The sequence below is a fragment of the Nelumbo nucifera genome, chromosome 2, assembly GCF_055504915.1.
Source record: "Nelumbo nucifera cultivar China Antique chromosome 2, China Antique-T2T, whole genome shotgun sequence".
Classification (NCBI taxonomy): domain Eukaryota; kingdom Viridiplantae; phylum Streptophyta; class Magnoliopsida; order Proteales; family Nelumbonaceae; genus Nelumbo; species Nelumbo nucifera.
Window position 1 is genome coordinate 83,652,325 of NC_142650.1, and position 7,621 is coordinate 83,659,945.

At 38.5% G+C, this 7,621-nt stretch overlaps 1 non-coding gene across 1 annotated transcript; it reads right to left on the reverse strand.

Moving 5' to 3' along the window:
* Nucleotides 1–6,757: 6,757 nt before the first annotated feature.
* Nucleotides 6,758–6,864, reverse strand: LOC148802392 (small nucleolar RNA R71). The gene has a single exon (XR_016083240.1). It is a non-coding gene; the product is annotated as a small nucleolar RNA R71 (small nucleolar RNA).
* Between the last annotated feature and the right edge of the window lie 757 nt (nucleotides 6,865–7,621).

Sequence of the window (7,621 nt, forward strand, 5' to 3'; positions counted from 1 at the left end):
ACTTATGTCTCATTAGGTACACGTAACCATACCGAGAGTAATTATCGGTGAAAATTATAAAATAACAGTGCTGATTGCATGTCCTAACATTCATGGGACCACATACATCAGTATGTATCAAGTCAAGTGTGCTTGTAGATCTTTCAGGCTTTACCATAAATGGCCGTTTTGTCATCTTACTCTGAAGGCAAGGTTCACAAGTTGGAAGATCTTCTATAGTTAGAAAATCCAAAGGACTATCCTTTACCAACCTCGTGATACAATCTATGTTGATATGGCCAAGTCAGTAATGCCACAGGCATGTGTGATTAACCGTATCACGTGTTCTTTTCTTAGGAATAATTTTTTACATAGTTTCAATTATGTTTGTTTTCCAGAGAAGTACAGAGGACATAGAGACCATTCTCAAGTTCTCCATGAGTAAGGAATTTGTTATTCAATTTAATAGTAATCATACTAAAGAGAATAGAATAACCATCCTTGCAAAGTTTTGAAACCGAAATCAAATTTCTTCTTAGTAAGGGTACATAAAGACAATCTTTAAGTTTCACAATGCGTTCTCTAAAAACTAAATCTACAGTTCCTATGGCTATAGCTGCAACAGTTGTAGAAGTCCCCATGTAAAGGATCACCTTGTCATAACTCAGCCTTCTGCTTTCTTTGAACCCCTGCAACGTGTTACATGCATGAGTAGAAGCCCCGAAGTCAATACACCAAGATGTAGAAGTGACCAACATATTGGTCTCTATGACAAGAGATTCAAAATTACCTTCTCTATTCTTGGATTCCAGATATTGAGGACAGTTCCTCTTCTAGTGTCCGGTCTGTTTGCAAAAGTGACATGCATCCAATGCTTTGTCTTTCTTTTGCATTTTCGGCTTGCCCTCTTTCTTTTAAGGCCTCTTCTTGCCCTTCCTCTTTCTCTTGCTCGATTTGCCACCTTTAACAATCATGGCTATCGACTTGTCCTTCTTAATCAGTTCTTCGGCCCTCTACAATATATTGTTGAGTTCCTAAAGGCTAACCTTTGTCTTGTTCATGTTGTAGTTCATGACAAACTGATTGAAGGAGGGAGACAGAGAGTTAAGGATGGCATCAATTTTTGTGTCTTCATCAAGCTGAGAACCAAGAGCCTCCAGTTCATTGATGTACCCCATCAATTTCATGGTGTGGTCATGCACCTGTTAGCTCTCGGTCATCTGTGTGGCCATCAACAATTTGTTGACCTTTTGATAGGCAGAATGATTCTAATCCTCATACATCATCTTCAGATTATACAGAATGTCTTTTGACACTTCGATCTTATCAAACTGTCTCTGGATCTGATTGTCCAAAGATGCTATGATGAAACCATGGGCAAAAGAATTTTTCTCCATTCTTGATACTCTCTCCTTCGAGCCTCAAAAGCCCTATCACCCGGACGTTCCGAAGCAGGGTTCTTGGCAACCTTGTTCAAGGCTATGAAACCAGTCAGCATAATTGGGTCCCTTAAGTTTGTTATCATCCAACAACATGGCAAATTGTTTGTTTGCCATTTCTGATAAAAGTCACACATATTAGTCAATGACCTAAAATTGATTCATGTTAATTACATAGAAAGGTCTTTTATTTATGTTCCATCTCTATTTATTCATCTGTGAGATTTCCCTCCTATCTCAGTGATGGAGACACGGTGCATGTCTTTGGAAATGTAGGAAATCACATAGGTGCATGGAGCCAACTATTTCAGCTGCAAAATCCCACCACTTTTTGTGAAGGATCCTATCCACTCATCCAATGAGCTTTCCCTTTGGCCTCTATCAGACAAGGTTCATTGCCATTTTATGTTAAACCTTTCTATCTAGTAAGTGTTGACCCGTCATATCATGGACCCCAAGGTATCATGAAAGAGTCTTCCATTTTAGGATAGGCCTCTCCCACATCGGTCTATGACGCCCCTATCATCTCATCAGAAAATCCAATTGATTGGACCAGCAAAATGGATAGTCCAATTTTATGGTGCATCTTCACCCACCAATTCAGCCTGCCTTCATGCTAATGATGGAAGGCCTTTAGAGAATTTATCATATGAAATTTCCTATCACTTGCACTTATATTAATCTAAAGGGAACAAGTAGAATAGTCCCTAGGTCTGGTTTAGGTCATACCAAAGTGGCTCCCACCAACTTTCATAAAGTCAGATTCAAATGGGCCCAAAACGGGCTAATGTTCTGCAAGGTTTCTCTTGGGGAGGAAACTGATCAGGGGGCTCATTGAGAAGGGAGATCATCAAATGATCTAAGGGAACCATGGAAATGATGTGCATTCTGCCATGGTGTTCATAGAGAGCCACGTATGGTTAAACATGGGTCAAGCACTTATGGCCCATCTACGAATCACATTCAACACATCACAAGCATTCTCATAAACAAAAATTGATTCAATCAATCAGAAGCTTGTAAAACCCTAATTAGTTTAAGTTAACACACAATCACTCCATTAAGGCCTATGAATTATCAATTAATATCATCTAGGTATATGGGCTAAACTGCAAAAAGCAATTCGGCCCATATAGTAGTTGTGCTGAAAATGGGCAGATGTTGCTTTAACTTAACAAAATTAGGTTTCTCAAGAGAGGGCCAAATTGTACCATGTGATGGGCCATCAAACCCTTGGCCCATAACCAAATTTGAGCCACCTAAAACGTGACCCATGGGGCTGAGATTAGACCCCATCGAACCATGGGTTTGGACCAAACTAGGTCAATTCGGCCTAGGGTTTGGTGTCCAAAACATGCTACAATTCTCAAGATTTTGATCTAAAATTTTTAACAGTTGAATATTGACAATCAATCATAGAAAAACACATAATCTAGGGCTGTAAGTGTGATGGTCTGAATCTGATTTGGACAAACTACAAACCTACAAGAAAACTGGTTAATTGCATATTGCAGATTTTTCTACAAAATTCTCTTCTTCTCCTCCACGCGCTCCAACATCTCTTCTAATGTGAAAAAAGTAGAAAACCACAATTTTCTATTAATTACATCAGAATAAATCCTAAAACATTTTGTCTAATAATAAAAAAAAATTATTTACATACCAAAATCAAATGAATAAATTGCAGGGTGCACAAATCTTGGCGCCAATAAAGAATTCAATCCCCATCACACCAACAACCCAAAGAATCAAGAAATAATGATAGAACCATTATAAAATTATTGCAAAATAAAATAAAATTAATTTCAAATCAGATCGCCCAAAAACTAAGAACCGATTTCTCAGTATACTGCAAATTGCGCATATCGAGTAGAGCAGTTCTATAGATTTTGGTTTAATTTCAGATCTGATTTAATTTCGGTTCAAGCTTGAACCTAGCTCTGATACCACTTAAGGAAGGGGAAATCCATCATACGAATGATTGAACCATGCTGGATGGTAGGGCAAAATTACAAAAATTTCTTTTTACCCTTTTGGGAATTGCATTCCTTGTTTTAGAAAAACTGTATTTTTCAAGGATCGTTCTTGAACCAAATCGGACCAGGTCATAAACCAAAAGAAAGGGAGAAGAATACCTGATATGGATTCCATACGTGTAGTTCCCAAAGTGGGTGTTCATGCCCAAAGAGGATACCAAAACCAGCTTCCAATGAAGATGGCGTAGCTTGAGTTGTAGTCGGTTCAGCAACGCAGTCCTTTAGCAAGAACTGCAATCCAACAACTTGGATCAAGCAAGGGATGTGAGCACGATGCAAATCTGATTTTTCTAGAAAAAACCAGAAACCAAGATTGATCAAGATCAGTCACCAAATGGAGAATGAACTAGGGCTTGGGCGGCAAGAGCAGAGGGAGAAAACTGAGAGCAGAAAGGTGATCTCTGGAGCAGTTCACCCTCCTCTATTTATAAGCTTTAAAGATCAGCTCTCCTAATCCAATTAGGAGCTTCCTAATCCTAATCTTTATTTTGATCTGGACTCTTTAAGTGGATAAGAGTTATCCTCTTATCCTATTGCTGATCTAAGCCCATATTCATACCTATATTCGCCCAAGTCACATGACTGCTTTAAGCTGTCATGTGACACCCTGATTAATCCAATTAATCATGGGCCTTCGGCCCATTAAGCAAGTGGCTCACATCCTCTTTTAGTTGTTGGCCAGTTTGGTTTTCTTTGTATAGCGTGGGACCCCAACAATGACCTCACATAAGCCCATATGGGTTCAGTCCAGATTCTATGACAAAGCCTGGCCGAATTCACTGCTAAGCACAGTAAACCCCTGAATGGACTCATTATTCTTATATTTCGATTTAGGACACAAAAGGAGGCGTTAAGTGGAAAACAAGGCTAATCAGGTAATTCTGGACAATTTCGGCGCCGTGTGGTAATTTGGGCATAACTCTCCCATCTGGACTCCGACTGAGATGATCCAAGTTGCGTTGGAAAGAAAAGGAAAAGATCTACAACTTTCATGTTTTGAGTTTTGATATATAGGGACTGAATCAAGATCAAAATGGGGCCCGAATTATCTGCAACCGTACTGCTGACATGCTGGAACAATTCCTTAGCCTACAAGTTTTCATCTAGGAATTCACCACTCTCCCACTTACACGAGAACAGGGTTTTATCTAAAGAGAATGATATAAAAAGAGGAGAAAAAGAGGAGATAAGGGTTTGAACCCTTGAAAGAAAATTGAAGAAGAAGGACTGCTGGAGAGAAGAGAAGGCTGCTGAATGTGAATTGGAGAAGGATCACAACAAGGAAATCGAAGATTGATTGCAAAGATTCATAAGTTATCTTCATCTTTGGTTCTGCAATTTGGTAACCTAGATTCGATTAGGGTTCTTGAGGTTTCTCAATTGAATCTTTCTTCTTTCTTTCTTTTATGCAACCCATAATGAGTTTTAATTCTGATTTGTAATTAAACTTGAGCAGATCCGATTGAGTGTGTTTTATTCTTGGGATTCTTCTTGATTAGGGTTTCAATTTATAGAAGAATCTTGGCCGAATCGTTCTTGCATCTTGGATTACTTGAATTGCTTGAGAAAGAGTTTAGGTAATCAGATCATCTAATCAAGAAACGGATTGCATGCATCTTAGAGATAATTTGCATGGTTCGGTTGGCAATCATTCATACCTGAATTGATGACCTGCGAATTCTTTGTTGTTAATGCTTCTTTGGTGATTAAATTTCTGATAGAGATATAGGAATTGTCATTCAGAGATAGAGTAGGCTGTGCTCGAGAGAGGCTGCTCATAAATTAGGGTTTCACAAACACAAGACTGAATTCACCTCGGTTGGACAACTTCAAGATCCATTTGCTGAATCAGTTCTATCAATTCTTGTATGCAATACTCTTCGTATCATTGAAAGTGGTTTGATCAGAAATTAATTAGGGTAGTTTGCTTGTTCTTAATTACATCATGAGTGGCTAGGTTTCTATTATTAGGGATTAATACTTGATCATGCATTGATTTCCAGTCATTAGTAAAATCGATGAGGTTCTTGCTATATTGTGTTATCTGTGTTGATTACTTATCATTGATTGATCACCAAGGATTCGTTCTTTAATCAAGATTATGCATCGAGAGATGATAATCGAGGTGGAACTAATAACACTTGTTCGGCCAATAATTAGGTAGAGATATCATTTGTTGGTAGGATTTCTTTATTGGTGTATTAACAACTGGTGTTTATGCAAAGAGGATTTCAATTGAGAGAATGAGAATTCCTTGATTGTAATTCCATTTAATTAAACATGGGTTTATCTAATCGACTCTTGAGAATGATCGACTAGTGCTTTTAGGGAACACCTTGGAATATAACAGCCCTCGTGAGATTTTATTAGTATTGAATCTTGATGATCGTGATAGGATTAATCCCTAGCAACTTTGTTATTGATTTTGTTCAAGTTCTTGTTTTTGTCATTTAATTTCCTTAATCAATAGTGCTAGTCTAAATTCTTTAATTCGCAATCCAATTGATTATTGCTTTAAACAAGTTGAGAAGAAATTAATAGGTGGCTAAATAATTCATTCCTCCTGGGAACGATTATGTACTCCTTACTATATTACTTGCATGACTCCGTACTCTTGCGAATAATGGTCAAGTTTTTGGCACCGTTGCTGGGGAATGAATTTTATTTAACACCATAATTAATTTAGTCTCTCTTGATTTAAAGTGCAGTTCTTTATTAGTTTTTGCTAACTTTTGTTTGTTTGTTTGCTTGTTTGCATTCTTTCTTTAGGTACTATTTCAGCGTATGCGAAGAACTCAAAGTTCACAACCCGAGCTTCTTCCTTTCAGACCTGAAATTGAGAAGTTTGTTAGAGAAAATAGGAAAGCTCAGCAAGTAAGGGTTCCAAAGATGGCGGAGGATAATGGAGGCAACCAAGCAGATTGACATGATAATGAGAGAATTGTTAGAGATTTTGCTATGCCTGGGCTGCATGGTGCACAACAGAGTATTGCAAGGCCAAACATCAATGCTAATAACTTTGAGATTAAGCCAGCTCTACTCCAAATGATCCAATCAAGTATGCAATTTTATGGCATGGGCAATGAAGATCCTAATGCTCACATTGCAAATTTCTTGGAAATCTATGATACCTTCAAATACAATGGAGTGTCAAATGATGCTATTAGGCTTAGGCTTTTCCCTTTCACCTTGAAGGATAAAGCAAAAGCGTGGCTAAACTCTCTACCACCGAATTCCATAACTACATGGGCACAGTTGGCACATGCTTTCTTGGCTATGTATTTTGCCCCAGCTAAAACCGCAAAGATCATCAAAGACATCATTACCTTTCAGCAATTTGAGAATGAATCATTGTGTAAGGCTTGGGAAAGATTTAAGGATTTGCAGAGAAGCTGCCCTCACCATGGCTTACTTAAGGGACTTCTGATTCAGACTTTCTACAATGGAGCCACTCGCACTACTAGAGATACTTTAGATGCTTCTTCAGGAGGTTCCTTGATGAGGAAAACTATAGATGCTGCTTTTGATCTCTTAGAGGAAATGGCAGCTAACAATTGGTTGTGGCCAGCCGAGCGGCTAAATCTACCTAGATAGGGAGGCAAATCAGAAGCAGACTCAATAGCATCCTTGTAGACTCATATTTCAACCTTTATCAAGCAATTGGGCACCATGAATGTGCAAGCCAACGCCATCAACAATTCTATGCAACTAATCTGTGAGTATTGTAATGGTATTGGTTAAGTTCTGATTGTTGCATTGGAAATTTTAATCTGGCAGGTGGAAATTTTATGGAGCAATGCAACTTTGTGGGGAATCAATTCCAAGGAAGGCAGGTCAACAACCCTTACTCCAACACATATAACCCAGGGTGGAGAAGCCACCCCAATTTTTCATGGAGTAATAATAACAACAATGCTGGTAACTCCAGTCTCCAAAACAACAACATGCCTAGACAACAAGGACCACTAGGATTCCAGCCACATCTTCAACATGATAGAACAACTTCTTTTGAAGCCAAGCTGGATAAATTTATGGACATGATGAATAGCAAGATGAGTAGCCAAGATGAGGCCTAGAGAAGGATGGAAGCTAAACTTGATCACATTGCAAAGAACCATTCATCTTCAATTCACAACTTGGAGGTGCAGATAGGCCAACTAGCTAATG